At 35.3% G+C, this 17,223-nt stretch overlaps 1 long non-coding RNA gene across 2 annotated transcripts in view; it reads right to left on the reverse strand.

Annotated features, from left to right (window-relative positions):
• The window catches only part of LOC111091051, a 72,760-nt gene extending 63,086 nt beyond the window's left edge, over window positions 1-9,674 (reverse strand). Inside the window, exons 1-2 of one of the 2 annotated variants that reach the window (XR_005373772.1) lie at window positions 9,603-9,658; window positions 7,963-8,119 (exon numbers count right to left, since the gene is read on the reverse strand). This is a non-coding gene — a long non-coding RNA (uncharacterized LOC111091051). Of the gene's footprint in view, window positions 1-7,962; window positions 8,120-9,602 lie in introns of both variants that reach the window. The other variant, XR_005373771.1, reaches the window with a different exon arrangement.
• Window positions 9,675-17,223: the final 7,549 nt, after the last annotated feature.

Below are 17,223 nucleotides of genomic sequence, written 5' to 3' on the forward strand. Positions count from 1 at the left end.
AGACAGGGAACACCACACAAGAAGGCACTACAGGACATCTTTTTCCTAAAGCCCTGACCCTCAAAAAAAATAAGATGTAGCTGACTTTTCTAACACAGAAAAACAGGCAAGAGATTTACACAAATGAGAAGACAGAGAAATTTATCCCAAAACAAAGAATAAGGACAAGTTCATAGCCATAAATTTAAGCAAAATAGATATAAATAACATGACTAAACAGAATGTTATGTAGTAATCATAAGAATAATCACTGGACTTGAGAAGAAGGAAGATATGATTGAGAGCCCTAAAACAGAGATAAGAAATTACATAGCAGAGATAAAGGATACAATAAATGAAATGAGAAACACACATGGTGAAGTGAACAGCAGGCTGGAAGAAGCAGAGGAATGAATTAATGACCTATAAGACAGAGTAATGAAGAGTAATTAAGCTGAACAAAAGAGAGAGAAAAGAATTACACAAATGAGAATGGATATAAGAAGCTCAATAACTCCACAAATGTAATAGCATTCATATGATAGGAGTCCCAAAAGAAGACAGAGAAAAGGGAGTAGAAAATTTATCTGAAGATACAATAGCTGAAAACTTCCCTAATCTGGGGAAGTTAAGAGATATCTAGATCCAGGAGGCACAGAGAACTCCCATCAAAATAAAAAAGCAGATACACACAGAGATATTGTAATTAAATAGGTAAAATATAGTGATAAAGAAAAAAAGTTAAAAGCAGCAAGAAAAAAAGAGATATGTAACTTACAGGGGGAAACCCATAAGGCTAGCAGGAGACTTTTAAGTGAAAATTTTCCAAGTCAAAAGGGATTGACATGATATACCTAAAGTGCTGAATGGGAAAAAATCTGAAACCAAGAATATTCTATCCAGCAAAGCTAACATTCAGAATAGAAGGAGAGATAAAGAATTTCCAGACAAGCAAAAACTAAAGGAGTTTACCACCCCTAAACCATCTCTGCAAGAAATTTTAAAAGGGACTCTTCTGAGTGGAAAGGAGAGAACAAAAGTGACAGTTTAAAATTAGGAAACACAAAAGCAGTAGAAATGGATATTTCCACAAAATATCAATCAATTAATTCACAAAATAAAAGAATGCAAAATATAATAACATATATCTAAAATGTGGGAAGGAGAGGTGTAAAGAATGGGTTCAAACTTAAACAACCACCAACTTGATATAGACTGCTTTATGCAGAAGATGTTACCTAAAAACCTAATGGTAACTATATATAAAAAACCACCAGAAAACATGAAAAGAATGAAAAGAAAGAAATCCAAATGTATCACTAAAGAAGATCAGCAAAACATGAAAGAATGACAAGAAAGGATCAGAGAAAATCTTCAGAAACAACTATAAAACAAATAATAAAATGCAACATAGATTTATCAATAATTACTTTGAATGTAAATGAACTAAATATTGAAATCAAAAGACATAGGGTGACTGAATGTATAAAAAAAATAAGATCCATCAATATGCTGCCTATAGGAGACTTATTTCAGACCTAAAGACACCTGTAGATTAAAAGTGAAGGAGTGGTGAAACATCTATCATGCAAATGAATGTCAAAAGAAAGGTGAAGTAGCAATGCTTATATTGAACAAAATTAGACTTTAAAACAAAGAGTGTAATAAGAGACAAAGAAGAACACTAGGTAATAATAAAGGGGACAATCCAACCAGAAGATATAACAATTGTAAATATGTATGCATCCAACATAGAAGCACCCAAATATATAAAATAGTTAATATCAAACTTAAGGGAACTAAATGATACAAACACAATAATAATAGGGAGGGAACTTTAACACCCCACTTGTATCAGTGAACAGATAGATCATTTAAACAGAAAATCAACAAGGAAAGAATGGCTTTAAATGATGCACTGAACCAATGGACTTAACAAATATATTTCAGAACATTTCATCCTAAAGCAGTTCACACATTATTTTAAAGTGTTCATGGGACATCTCTAGAATAGTTCACATATTAGCCCACAAAACAAGCTTCAGCAAAATCAAGATCAAAGTTATGCCATGCATATATTCTGACCACATTGTTACTAAACTAGAAGTCAACCACAAAAGAAAATATGTGAAGAACACAAATACATGGATGTTAAATAATATGCCACTAAACAATGAATGGATCAACCAGGAAATAAAAGAAGAAATAAAAATACATGGAAAGAGGGGGAAAGCTAAAATGGTGGCATAGTAGGTTTACTTAATCACTCATACACAGCTAGTTAACTATCAAGTCATTCTGAATACGCATCAAATCAATCTGAGGACTGATAGAACAAACTGCACAACTGCAGGGAGAGAAGAAACCACATTGAGGAAGGTAGAGATTGTGGAGACATGGTTTTGGGGAGAAATGGATCATGGGTGCTGTGAAGGCAGGGAGCCCTGGTCAAGAAGGGCAAGAGAGAGTGGAGTGCACAGGGATACACACCAAGAGAACACTTCCCTAAAGCCATTGGCTGGGGAAACAAGAGGAGCTGATTTTTATCAGTGTTTGCAATCAGTGGTGTTGAAAGAATAGAATTTTAGAGGTTGGTGGGCTTGGCTGGGATAGAGCTCTGAGGTCATTGCCTTACTCCTGGAGACAAGATGGGCCAGCAATCCCAGGGCAGATGATACCATCTTATGATCACCTAAGGTGCACAGGGCACCATTATTCACTCTTCCTGGAGTTCATCTATGTGAGGTGTCACTTGCAGAGAGGTCTCTCTTGGGACAAAAGAGCCAATGAGCTCCATTTCCCTTACCTGCCCTTTAGCATAGGTTCAGAGACATCTACTGAGGGGCAGCTAATTCAGACCCTGGTTGTTAGCATGTTTTGTCCAAATACCACACCTCTGAGCCCTTCTCAGTCAAACCTGCATCAACCTCAGGATGGCAAGACTCTCTCCCAAAAGATCAGTGCAGATTCCCACCACACCAGGTCCCTACAGTTTGGAGCTGAAATAGAGTCCAAACTTCCCTGTGCTGCTCCTAGAAGGCAAGCAAAGTCCCACATTGGGCCCTGAGGGGAGCCTGCTACTCCCTCTGTCTGTGTCTCTGCCTCTGTGTGTGTGTGTGTGTGTCTCATGAATAAATAAATAAAATATTTTAAAAAAAGAAGTGATATATATATATAAGAAGTGATATATATATATATATAAAAGAAGTGATATATATATATCAGAATATTACTCAGCCATAAAAAAGAATGAAATCTTGCCATTTGCAATGACATAGATGGAGCCAGAGAGTATTGTATTAAGTGAGATAAGTCAGAGAAAGATAAACACAATATGCTCTCACTTATATGTATAAATTAAGAAATGTAACAAATGAACATAATGGGGATTGAAAGGGAGAGGCAAACCAGGAAACAGACTCTAAACTAAGGGTTATCAGAAGGGAGGTGGGTGGGGATATGGGTTAACTAGGTGATGGGGATTAGGATGAGCACTGGGTGTTGTATCGAAGTGTTGAATCACTAAATTGTACACCTGAAACTAATACTACACTATATGTTAACTAATTGGAGTTTAAATAAAAACTTTAAGAGAATGCATGGAAATAAATGAAAATGGAAACACAATGATCCATATCCTCTGGAATGTACCAAATGGGGTTCTAAGAGGAAAATTTATAGGAATATAGGCCCAACTCAAGAAGCAAGAAAAATCTCAAATAACCCAACTTTACACCTAAAACACCTAGAAAAAAGAACAGTAAAGCAAGCCTAAAACCATGAAAAGGGAGGAAACAAGAAAGATTAGAGCAGAAATAAATAATACAGAAACTGAAAAAACAAACAGACATGAAACTAGGAACTGGTTCTTTGAAAAAATAAATAAAATTAATAAACCTCTAGCCATATATATCAAGGAAAAAAAGAGAAAGGACACAAATAAATAAAACCATAAATAAATGAGAAATAACAACTGACACCATAGGAAAACAAACAATTTTAAGTGAAAATTATAAAAAAAAACTACATGCCAACAACCTGAACAATGTAGGAGAAATGGATAAATTCTCAGAAACATATAAACCACCAAAACTGGGGCACCTGGGTGGCTCAGTGGTTGAGCATCTGCTTTTGGCTCAGGTCATGATCTGGGGGTCCTGGGATCAAGTCCCACATCAGGCTCCTCACAGAGAGTCTGCTACTCCCTCTGTCTATGTCTCTGCCTCTCTCTCCATGTCTCTCATGAATAAATAAATAAAACTTAAAAAAATAAATAAACCACCAAAACTGAAACAGGAAGAAATAAAAAATTGGAACAGACTGATAACCAGTAAAGCAATTGAATCAATAATAAAAAAAAAAAAAAACTCCCAAGAATCAATAGTCCAGGACCAGATAGCTTTATAGGTGAATTCTACAAAACATTTAATGAAGAATTCATGCCTATTCTCAAACTATTTCAAAAAATAGGAAAGGAAGAAAAATTTCCAAATCCATTCTGAGGCCAGAATTGCCCTGATTCCAAAATCAGACAAAGCTTCCACTCAAAAAGAGAACTACAGTACAATATCCCTGATGAACATAGATGCAAAAATCCTCAATAAAATTCTAACAGACTCAGTTCAACAGTATGTTAAAAAAGTAACGTACCATCTTATTCCCAATCTCTCAGGACACTGATCTTTGTTACACTCAAAGGAAGAGAAAAAAAAGATAGTGGAGTTAATAGGAACTGAAGCACAAAATGGGTATAGAATTCACAGAAGCCAGTAGAGAGTAAGGCCAAGCAATGATAAGGCAAAATTAGCTGTTCTCCAATCAAAATAAAATAAAATAAAATAAAATAAAATAAAATAAAATAAAATAAAATACTGATTTCTAAGATAGGAGTCCTTGGCTTAGTTTGCAAATTAGACATACCTAGTGAGCTAAAAGAACCCCACCACCACCAAAAACAAAACAACATAAAACAAAAATACCCAAACAAAAAAACACCCTGATGCTTATGCTCTACTTATAAAGGACAAAGATTCAGTTGATCTGGCTTGTGGCTCAGTGACGGATATTTTTGCAAAGCTGTGGCAGTAATGCTTATGTACAGTCAGGGCTGAGAAATCCTGTTTTAAGTGTTTTCTGTACCTTGGGCTTTTCAAACGGATTTGGAATAAACTAACTATAGATGAGGATCAATGCAGGAAATCTGGAGAAGACATGGTTGACTAGAAAGAGGGGAGATAAAATTGGAAAGAGCAGGGCAGGAAAATGGTAGCCAACAGAAAAAAGGATCAAGCCACAGCTGGGCCTGCTCTGTGGACACACACTAATGTTCCAGGCCAATATAAACAGCAGAAATAGACACCAACCTTGTCTCCTGAAAGTTCTCCTTTTCTGGTTCCACCTCTCCTCTCAGGACTCTCTCACTCTGGTTTGTGTCTTGTTCCTGGCCACTCAGGATAACCCTGATTCGAGCTTAACTCCATACCTGATCTTAACATGCTTCTCATATCGACCAGACATGAGGGGTTCATTTCCCCACCGCATCCCCACCTACAGGAGCAAATTAGGCACTGGGTATAGTTTGCATAATGCATTTGTGGGGGGAAAACTGTGTGCTTTTGGTGGGTGCAAAATATTAAGAAAAAGTATTAAGGGACGCCTGGGTGGCTCAGCAGTTGAGTGTTTGCCTCTGGCTCAGGGCATGATCCAGGAGTCCTGGGATTGAATCCCACATCAGGCTCCCTGCAGTGAGCCTGTTTCTCCCTCTGCCTGTGTCTCTGCCTCTCTGTGTCTCTCATGAGTAAATAAATAAAATCTTTTTTAAAAAAAACTTAAAATGAGTGAAGCTGCCAGTTCTTTCTCTTACCCACCTGATATGGCTAGGGAAGGCAAAAAGTCAATATAGGATCAGCTTCTGAATCTCATAACAACTAAAGGGCACATATGCAATCATTTTCACTCATTTACTCCCTTGCCCCAGGAGTGTTCAAGGAACTACTGTGTTCCAGGCACATCACTACACGCTGATGACTCAGTGCCAGTGGACCAGACTCACATGGAACTTGTACTGGAGAAGCTGAGAGACATGTGATTCCTAGTTCTGTGAAGAACTGGAGGCTGAGAAAGTACAGAATATTATGGAGAAAAGTCTCCAAAACACAACTATCAGGCAATTTAATATTTATCAGGAATCAGACAGACCCTAAGACCATTCAATAAAAAGAAATCTTCATAGGGGCACCTGGATGGTTCAGTGGTTGAGTGTCTGCCTTTGGCTCAGGGCGTGATCCCAGGGTCCTCAGATCTAGTCCTACACCGAGCTTCCCGCAGGAAGCCTTCTCCCTCTGCCTATGTCTCTGCCTTTCTCTGTGTGTCTCTCATGAATAAATAAATAAAGTCTTTTTAAAAAAGAAATATTAATAAATTATCATATATATACATATATATGTATATTTTATATATAAGAAAATTCTATTCAGAGAGAATGTGGCCCAAGGTATCCCAAAAAGTTAGGAAGTTTTAAACCCATCATGCTTCCACTCTATCAAAAGATTTCTCTTGTGGTTCAGCTTCTGGGATCATTCCACTCAGTAGTTCTTAATCTGCCCCTGTTCTCCAGACACCATTCCATTTCAGCAGGTGGGAAATACAGCAAAGCAGGGTTTGTGAGGTCAACTTCCTGATTTTATCCAGTTTGTACTAAGTTTTTTTTTTTTAATGATAGTCACAGAGAGAGAGAGAGAGAGGCAGAGGCACAGGCAGAGGGAGAAGCAGGCTCCATGCACCGGGAGCCCGACGTGGGACTCGATCCCGGGTGTCCAGGATCGCGCCCTGGGCCAAAGGCAGGCACTAAACCACTGTGCCACCCAGGGATCCCCTGTACTAAGTTTTATAGCTTCACCTATACCACAGCTCATCATGGGTACCACCAGACAGGACAGGGTGTCTGGAATTTTATAACCATTATTAGAAAAGAGTTCTGAGTTCATTCACCCTTGAAGAGATTGAGTGAATGGAGGCTGTGAAAATTTTCACATTGTGAAAATGTGAGGGCAAGCAAGTGTCAAATCTCCATGACCTTTGATAGATCTGGACAGGAACAGAAGTGACGGGCAGCACTTTGGGTAGTGCCTGCATACAAGGAACATTCACCCTAGATCTTGAAGTCTTCACTGCAGAGCTCACAAATACCCACCCACCAACCAGTTTTATAACCAAGTCAACCAGCTTCACACAGACATTAAAGGTCTGGAAACAAATTTAGGGCAGTCTAATTCCAAAAGGCCTGCTCTTCCACTAGCCAGCCCATTTCATTTATATTGAAATATTAGGAACTTTATATGAAATTCCCCCAAATAGCTTGCATATTAAAAAATAAAATCTGGAGAAGGCAATGCTTAGCATAAAGTTTTGAATTCCTGACTTTGTTGAAATTATATGCTGTTTATTATTATTCTAGACATTTATTTTTCTGTCATTGGAAGACAGTTTCCTAAACATTACCATTATCTATCTATCTATCTATCTATCTATCTATCTATCTATCTATCTATAAACTACAAGATAATCATCATTCAACACAGACTCCTCCAATTATTCATGCCTTGGTTAGACCATAAAGGATTGTTTGGCCTGATCAGCTATTCACAGCCTCCAGTCAATTAGCTGAGTAATCTCTGCTTGTCTTACTCTGTTAGTGTTCTACACAGAGCCAGAGGAAAGTACTCCAGGAAAGACACTCTGGCTACTTTTGCATTCATATGGCAGCCAGCAGAGCTTTGTTAATAAAATTTGCAGCATTCTAACTCCCCTAACCTTTCAAAGTTCATCTGTGATAGATCTATGCTATCTATGCTCTTGCTCAACTCAAGCCAGGGGGACAATTTGGTCTGCATTTCATTTTTCTAAAAATTAACACTTCATTAGAGCAAGGAAAGATTCTTTCTATATTGCTGTGGAAAATGAGAGCTCAAGGAAATTACTAACAGGTCACAAAATCACTGGAGTATTATGAGTCCTGGATTGCAGTCCATGCAGTGTCTGATGTATCCAATCTCCCACAAGTTCCTCCAAGAAATGATAATGACATTATTTTAGATAAAGATGTTAGATGTTCAGAGTCCCACACAAAATTATTTCATGTCTAAAGAAAAATGAAGAATTAGAAAATATTCATTGTAGAATTCATTTTCCTTTCTAATCCCAAACCTACTTGTTAGTTTAAGGCAGTTGTGTAGGAAAAACTCACTGCTTTCCTTTGCTCACCTGTAACACTTCTGACACTATTAGTGTCAGTTTGTTTCTGCATCAACCAATTCTCTGACACAAAGTGGATATCCTACAATTCAATTCAGTTATTATACTATCTACCCTGCATTAGCATTATATTTCACAAATTAAAGGCTTAGTTCCATCCTATTTCAGATGGCAATCACAAATCCCAACTAGCCTTAGTACTTCTGACAGACCAACTGTAAATCAAGTTTCCCATGATATTATATAGGATACAGATGAACAGCCTGATAAAGAGATACACAGGACAAGGTATGGGAAAGGGCTACAGAACTTCTATGCCCCCTTTGGGCATGCCAATCTTCCAGCACATCCATGTGTTCAGCAACTCAGAAGCTCCATGAACTCTGTATTTTTGAATTTGTATGGAAGTTTCATCACACAGGTATAATCAATCATTAACTCAATCTTCTGTTCCTCTCTCCTTCATAGAGGATGAGGAGGTGGGGTTGAAGTTTCTAAACTTCTACCCATGGCTTGATCTTTCTGGTAACTGAAGCTATCCAGGAATCTACCTCATTAAAAAAAATCACCTCATTTTAAAAAGAGAAAAGAATGAAGAAGTGAAGAAAAAGAAAGAAGAAGAAGAAGAAGAAGAAGAAGAAGAAGAAGAAGAAGAAGAAGAAGAAGAAGAAGAAGAAGAAGAAGGAGGAGGAGGAGGAGGAGGAGGAGGAGGAGGAGGAGGAGGAGGAGGAGGAGGAGGAGGAGGAGGGGAGGAGGAGGAGGAGGAGGAGGAGGAGGAGGAGGAGGAGGGGAGGGAAAGAGGAGAAGGAGAAGGAGGAGGAGGAAGAGGGAGGAGAAAGTGATGATGACAAAACTGCTGTCACTCAGGAAATTCCAAGAGATCCAAGATCTCTGTCAGAAATTAGAATTACAGAACAAGTGTTAGAACAAAAGATGTGCTTGGAACTCTTATCATTTAGAAAATCCCAAAGATTTCAGAAACTCTGCCAGGAACTGGGAGCAGACCTACATACGTATACACACATGTACTGTATAATTATACAGTGGTGTTTCTCAAAGTATGATTGCTGACTTTGTAATCTAATTATTTACTCTAGTTTTAAGAGTCTTGTAGGAAATAATGAGGATAATGACATACATATATATTATTATATATATTAACATACATGACCATATTTATGTGTATATAAATATATGTTAATTATAACAAAGTTTATAACACTTAAATATACAAAAATAGAGAAATGTTTTAAAATAGAAGCTTAAGGACCTTGAAAAATTTGCCCTTCTATAAAAACAATGAAAAAGATGGAAAAAACTGATTAAAAGAAACATTTTCAAGAGTTCTGGAAAGTCAACCAAAGACTTACAGCAACCCAAGTAGGATAAGAAAAGAAGTTGCATCTTGCTAGCATTTTAAAGTACACCATTCCTATTACACATTCCGAGCTCTGTGGTAACCTTGGAAATTACAACCTTTATTCCTAGTACAACAAGGAGCAGAAGGAACTTTATTTTCACAGAATTCTTTTTCTTTTCTTTTCTTGTCTTGTCTTGTCTTTTCTTGTCTTTTCCTTTCTTGTTTCCTTCTGTCTTGCTTTTTGATCTGTCTAGTGGTTTTCTGGAAGATCTGACTTGAAAAGCTTTATTTTTGTTTGTCATCCAATGTTAAAAGCATTTTCCTGAGGGACAGTGACATTTGTTGAAATATTCACTGTTAAAAGTTTTAGGTATGGCTAAATGAAATAATGGCTAATAGTCAAGGTAAACAATTGACTAAACAAAAATCCAACCAACAAAGAAAAGCTAAGGTCTGAGATGTATGTAAGGCATTGAAAAACTCCAACAAATGCCTGGAAGTGTAGAATGCACATGTAGACTCATACATATGTCCAAGAACATGAAAATTCCTTAATTTCTCACCTCTGGATGATCTTGAAGCTCTGCATATATAGGATGTGAAAGTTAAGACAAGATTTAGACGTGCAGATGTTAAAAGTATACCCCCCAAAGTATACCCCTCCTGGAAAAGACACAGAGATATACTGGCTTTAGTCGTGTAAGGATATTTCTGTCCAATCTAACCAAGTAGACACTTTAGTGACTACACACACACACAAATACAGACTATACAGAATTAGTTAAGGAAATCATTAGATAAATACCAACAACTATAACAAGCAGCAACACAACAAACTCTGGGAAGGGAAGAGAATATTATTATTATTTTTAAAGATTTTATTTATTTATTCATGAGAGACACAGATAGAGAGAGAGGCAGAGACACAGGCAGAGGGAGAAGCAGGCTCCATGCAGGGAGCCTGACATGGGACTCGATCCTAGGTCTCCAGAATCACACCCTGGGCTGAAGGCAGCACTAAATCGCTGAGCCACCCAGGCTGCCCGAGAATATTATTTCCAAAGTTGTCATGTTATATTATTTGAAATTTCACTCTTAAATAACAACAAAATTTCAGGACATGAAAAGAAATTTAAAAGTATAACAAAAATCAATCAACTGAGACAGTCCCTGAAGAAAATCAAATATTGGATTTACTGCACAAATAGTTTAAATCATCTACTGAAAATATGTTCAGATAACTCAATGAAACCATGTCTAAAGAAATAAAGAAAATAATTAGAATAAGATTTCACTAAGCAATAAAGAGAATTATAAAAGGGAACCGAATTCTGGATTTGAAAATGACAATACATGAAGTGAAAAATTTAGTTGAGGGGTCCAACAACATATTAAAACAGATAGAAGAAAGAAGCAGCAAATTTGAGTAAAGGTGAATTGAGATTATCCAGTCTAATTAATAGAAAATACATACATATGTACACACATACATACATATACATACAAACCCAAAGAGATATGTGGGACACCATCAAGCATACCAACATATGATAGAATCAAGCAACTAGAGGAGGGGAAAAGAGAAAACACTATCTAGGTAAATTATGTTTAGAGTTACCTAAAGTTCATAAAAAGAATTAATCTCCACAACCAAGAAGCTTAATGAACTCTAAGTATAATAAATTCAGATTCATACCTGGATGATTATAATCAAACAATAGAAATCCAAAGATAGAGTCTCTTGGAAGTAGTAAGAGAGAAAGAATTTAGGTACAAGAAGTCCTCAGTAAGATTCATAGCTGACATACTACCAGAAAGCATGGAGACAAAAAGAGAGTGAAATAGTATATTTAAAGTATTGAAAGAAAAAAAATAAAACCTGTCAACCAGGAATTCTATATACAGCAAAACTATTCTAAAAGGTGTTAAAAATTAAGACATTTCCATAAATACAAAAACTGAGTTTTTTCTAGCAGACCTGCCCTATAAGAAATACTAATGGGAGTTTTTCAGGATGAAATGAAAGAAGACTAAATAGTAGCTCATATAAGGGAATGAAGAGGATTGGCAAAGGTAACCACATTAAAAAAAAAAAAAAACTATAAACTTTGTTGTTGCTGACAACACTATTTTTCCCATATGATTTAAAGATTAACCACATAAATAATAATTACAAATCTAAATTGATGGATACAAAATGTATAGTTATAATTTGCAACAATAATGGAAAAGAATGGGAGAAGGAAACTGTACAGAAGAAGCACTTTTGTATATTATTGACATCTAACTGGTAATGACTTGAACTAGACTATTAGAAATTAATATAATAATTACAATACCCAGGGCAACTAAGAAAGTAAAAATAAATTGTAAAATAAATGACAAGGGAATTAAATGATATACTAGAAAATATCTATTTAAGTTATAAGAAGGCAGTAATAGAGGTAAAAACAGACCTCAGGTATATAGAAAGCAAAAACCAAATGCAGACTTGAATGCCAGTTTATCAACAGCGGTATTAAATGTAAATGACTAAGTTGTCCGATTTTTAATTTTTAAAAAACATATTACAGTTGTATATGTAACATACATATATGCTATCTATAAGAAATTGACTTTATTTTTTAAAAAAAGTTGGTTGCAAGTAAAATGGTGAAAAAATATAAACCAGGCAAGCAACAGTCAAAACAAGTTGGAGTCTCTCTACTACTGTTAGACAAAAATGACTTTAGGAAAAAATGTGAATGTCAACAGAGAAGGAGATCTTATAATCATAAAAGTGTTAATTCATCATGGAGACATAATAATTTTCTTAGGAGAAGAATGGGGCAGGAGAATACGGAGAGAGAGAAAGTCTTAAGCAGGCTCCACACTCTGCATTGGGCTCCATCTCCTAACCCTGAGACCATGACCTGAGCTGAAATCAAGTCAGATGCTTAATCAAGTGAGTTCCCCACCCCAGGTGCCTATGAAGACATAATAACTTTTAACATATGTGCTTCTATAAACAGAGCACCAAAATTAGATTGTGGTAATGGTTGTATAATACCAAGAATATACTAAAAAAATGAGTTATACATTTAAATGGATAATTGTATGTTGTAAATTGAATCTCAATAAACCTCTTTTTAAAAATGTGCCTGGACATCAAAAAGAGAAAATAAAAGATAATTTTCATCAATGTCTTTACTGTTTGGGATATAACTTGATAGGTAGCAGGATTAAACACTGGATTGCACAAAGACAGCTGAAGGCAAAAGCTCAACCACTGAGCCACCCAAGAGTACCCACTTTAAACCTCATTTTAATGATAAAAGCTAAGGAAAAAAAAAAAAAGCCTATCCATTTAAAGCCACAAAAGCACCCAGGGTGTGAATAATCAATATCCAAGAGAAGGGAAACACATCAACACCTCAAATTTACCCCTATTTTACTCTAGGTCATTTGCAAATTTTCAGCCAAACAGAAAGCAATTTGCTACGTCTTTCCACAGTCTGACTGGGATAGAGAGCCATGAATTGGAGTTCAGAGCTACCAACATAGCCAGGATGTCAGGGCCCTAGCAAATCTGATCTAAGTACCCATTTCAATAATTTCAAAAACCAAAAGAAAAAGAAAAAAGCAAATAAAATGGGAGAAAGAAAATAATAAAGATGAGAGAAGAAATTTATGAAAAGGAAAACAAGTAAAAAACCAACAAACAAAAAGACCAAAAAAGCATAAAGGTACTTCTAAAAAAAAGAAAAAAAAAACTAATAAAGCTGCTAAATTTATTTTTTTTTAAGATTTTATTTATTTATTTGAGAGAGAACTAGAACATGAGCAGAGAGGATGGGCAGAGGGAGAGGGAGAAGCAGACTCCCTGACGAGCATGAAGCCTGATATGGAACTTGATCCCAGGACCATGACCTGAGCCAAGGGCAAATTCTTAACCACCCCGATGCCCCAAGGTAAATTTCTAAAGACAGAAAGACAGACAGGGAAGTGAAAGAGAAATAACGAAGAAAGAGTGACCAAAATTAGGAATTAATAATGACAACATCATTAGAGATTCTGTAGACACAAAAAACAGTTAGAAGGCATTATGAAAAAATTTGCACCAAAGCTTTAAAACTTCAGATGAAGTGGATAAATGCATTAAAAATAGGCTTACCAATGGTGGCCAAGAAGAAATAGAAAATGTGAATATTTCTGTATGCATTAAATAAATTAAATCAATAATTTAAAAAAATTCTATAAAGAAAATTTAAGCACAGATGGCTAAATGGTAAATTCTTCTGAATACTTAAGGAAAAGATATCAGTTTTACACAAACTCTATGGGAAAAGGGAAAAGGATGAACTACTTTGTGAGGTGATTTTTGAAGCCAAACTCAATTTATACAGTCATCAAAACCTAAATATCAAAGTCTGACAAAGACATTAGAAAGACAAATTATAGATTAACTTCTCACTAACATATATGAGCAGAGATGCAAAAATATTAGAATATGCACAAGCTGAATCTAATAACATAAAAATATATAATATATATATTATAATATATATAATTCACATTTCTTCACATTCACATTTCTTAACATTAAGAAAATAGTTAATGTAGCTCACCACATTTATAGAAAAAAAGGAGAAAAAAATATGATCATTTTAAAGACTACAGAAAAGAATCTTATAAAATTCAACACCCATTTATAATTAACAAGAACAATAATAAACCTAATACAGAAATTATACTTATGGATGAAATATTGAAAAATTTACCCCTGATATAAGGCACAAGACAATGTCCATTTCTATTCAACAACTGTATTGTCCTAGGCAGTATAATAATGGAAGACAAATAAAAGGTGCAAGAATTGGAAAGGAAAATAAATATCATTATTTGAATATGATACAGTTGTGTAGACAGAGAATCCAAAAAGATATGTATGTAGATTACTTGAATTAATAAGCAAATTTAGCACCTGTATAAATTAGGCATATTTAGCAAATATTTGCTTCTTCTGCATACCTCATTGGGAGAGCGTGATTCACTGATGTTGAACATAGTTATAACTTACTTTGGATAATGGAACATGGGCAGAAGTGAGATTATGCTTAGGCTTTCAGGGTTTCACATGTTTCTATTCAGCCTTCTAAGAGTTTTCCTCTTCCTCCTTAAGGAAAAAAAACACAAAACACATAATAGGTTGTGTCTCCCCATCCAAGCATGGAGACACAAGTGTGCCCCACAATAAGACAGAGGAGAGCTGTTCCAAACAATTTACAGATTCTTATCCAAAAAGCAGATAAGATTGGTCTTATCCAAGACCAATCGCAGCTAATTGTAAATCACACAACTCCATGCAGAACTTTGCCAATTTATCTGTTGCCAATGAACTTTGGGGTGATTTTTAATGCAGTATTCTTCTGGAGTAGCAGATTATTACAAAATGATGTTGGATACAATGTCAATATGTAACATTCCATTGCAATTCTATATGCTAACAGAGAACAATTCAAAAAGGACAACTTAAAAGATGATACCATTTATAAAAGCAAAGAACTCAAATTCTTAGGAATAAATTTAATGAAAGATGTGTGAGATCTCTACAAAGAAAACTAAAAACACTGAGAGAAAAAGGTAAAGAAGAGCTAAATACATGGGTAATAAGCAATGTTCATATATTAGAAAACTCAACATTAAAAGATGTAAGTTTTCATTCATACTATTTTATAGACTTGTCAATGAAATGCCAAACTGTCATCTGATTCAAAATTTATATGAAATTACAAAAATGAAAATACTGATAAAAAAGAGACAGTTTTCAGGAAGAACAAAATGAGAGGCCTTACACTGCATTATCCCAAGGCTTTTAGTAATCTACAGTAATAAAAGCAATGCAGTATTAGTGCAATGACAACACATAGATGAGCAGAGCAAACCTACACATACAGAAAGAGTACAAAAACAGATGTAGTCACACATAATCACCCCAATTAATGACAAAGGTAGTAATGCAAGACAGTGGGGAATTATGATCCTTTCAGATGGATCCATTAAATATTCAAATGGAAAATAACAAATGTTTACCTACTTTACATCAAGAACAAAAGTTAATTGCTGATGGGTCACATACCTGTATATGACAGGTAAATCCATAAAGATTATATAAGGAAATATGGGAAAATATTTAAGGAACAAGAAAAATTTTCTTAAACAGGACAAAATAAATCCCTAACCACAAAGGAAAAGATTGATAAATAATACATTAAAATAAAGGACTTTTTTTTTTTTAGAATTTACATGGTAGAAATGTATTTTATATACAGATTGTTTTCCTGTTTCTAACAAAGATTATCTTTAGCTTTAATATAAAAAGGTCAGTCTTGAATCAAATATATATTAAATTTACTAAATATTCTCTAGAAAGCTTTGGTGTTTCTCTGCATATAGAAGAAAATATAAACATTTAAATTTTTACTCTGCTCTTCTATTGATATTTAGTTATTAGTTGTCAACAATTCAGAAATTTGGTGACATTTTCTTTTTAAAAGAAAAGTGTAAAGATGATCTTTGTGTTTATTGTATTTTAATATCAAGATGTAAATAATAACTGGGAAATTTTAAAAGTTACATTTATCTTGCTTACATATATTATAGATAAACACATATACATATAATATAACAAAAATTGTCATTAAAGAAACAGAAAGGCTAGATTTTTCTCTGATAAATCAGAACAAATCTTGAGGTCTCACATCCGAGCCCTAAAGATGAATACTGCTGCATCTCTGTAGCGATAATCCAGGTGACAGATGACCATGTACTGTGCAACTGTGTCTATGAGCAGACATAGTTGCAAATATACTGAGCTATCAAAAATGATTTTGAAAATATAGTATTTTACTTAGAGTTTTCTTTTACAGTGCAATTTAAGCATACTGAAATCAAATACATGATTTTAAAGGATAACTTTTTTTTCCTTTGTATATTTTTTTTATTGGAGTTCAATTTGCCAACATACAGCATGACACCAGTGCTCATCCCATCAAGTGTCCCCCTCAGTGCCCGTCACCCAGTCACCCCATCCCCTTGCCCATCTCCCCTTCCATTATCCCTTAATTATTTCCCAGAGTTAGGTTGTCTTTTATGTTTTGTCAACCTCTCTGATATTTCGCACTCATTTTCTCTCCTTTCCCCTTTATTCTCTTTCAATATTTTTTATATTCCCCGAATGAATGAGACCATATAATGACTATGTTTCTCCAATTGACTTACTTCACTCATCATAATACCATCCAGTTCTATCCATGTTGAAGCAAATGGTGGGTATTCTAATGGCTGAGTAATATTCCATTGTATATATAGACCACATTTTCTTTATCCATTCATCTTTCGATGGACACCAAGGCTCCTTCCACAGTTTGGCTATTGTGGACATTGCTGCTATAAACATCGGGGTGCAGGTGTCCCAGCGTTTCATTGCATCTGTATCTTTGGGGTAAATCCCCAGCAGTGCAATTGCTGGATCATAGGGCAGGTCTATTTTTAACTCTGAGGAACCTCCACACATTTTTCCAGAGTGGCTGCACCAGTTCACATTCCCACCAACAGTGCAGGAGGGTTCCTCTTTCTCCACATCCTCTCCA

Source organism: Canis lupus, chromosome 19, assembly GCF_011100685.1.
Source record: "Canis lupus familiaris isolate Mischka breed German Shepherd chromosome 19, alternate assembly UU_Cfam_GSD_1.0, whole genome shotgun sequence".
In the NCBI taxonomy this organism is placed as follows: Eukaryota; Metazoa; Chordata; class Mammalia; order Carnivora; family Canidae; genus Canis; species Canis lupus.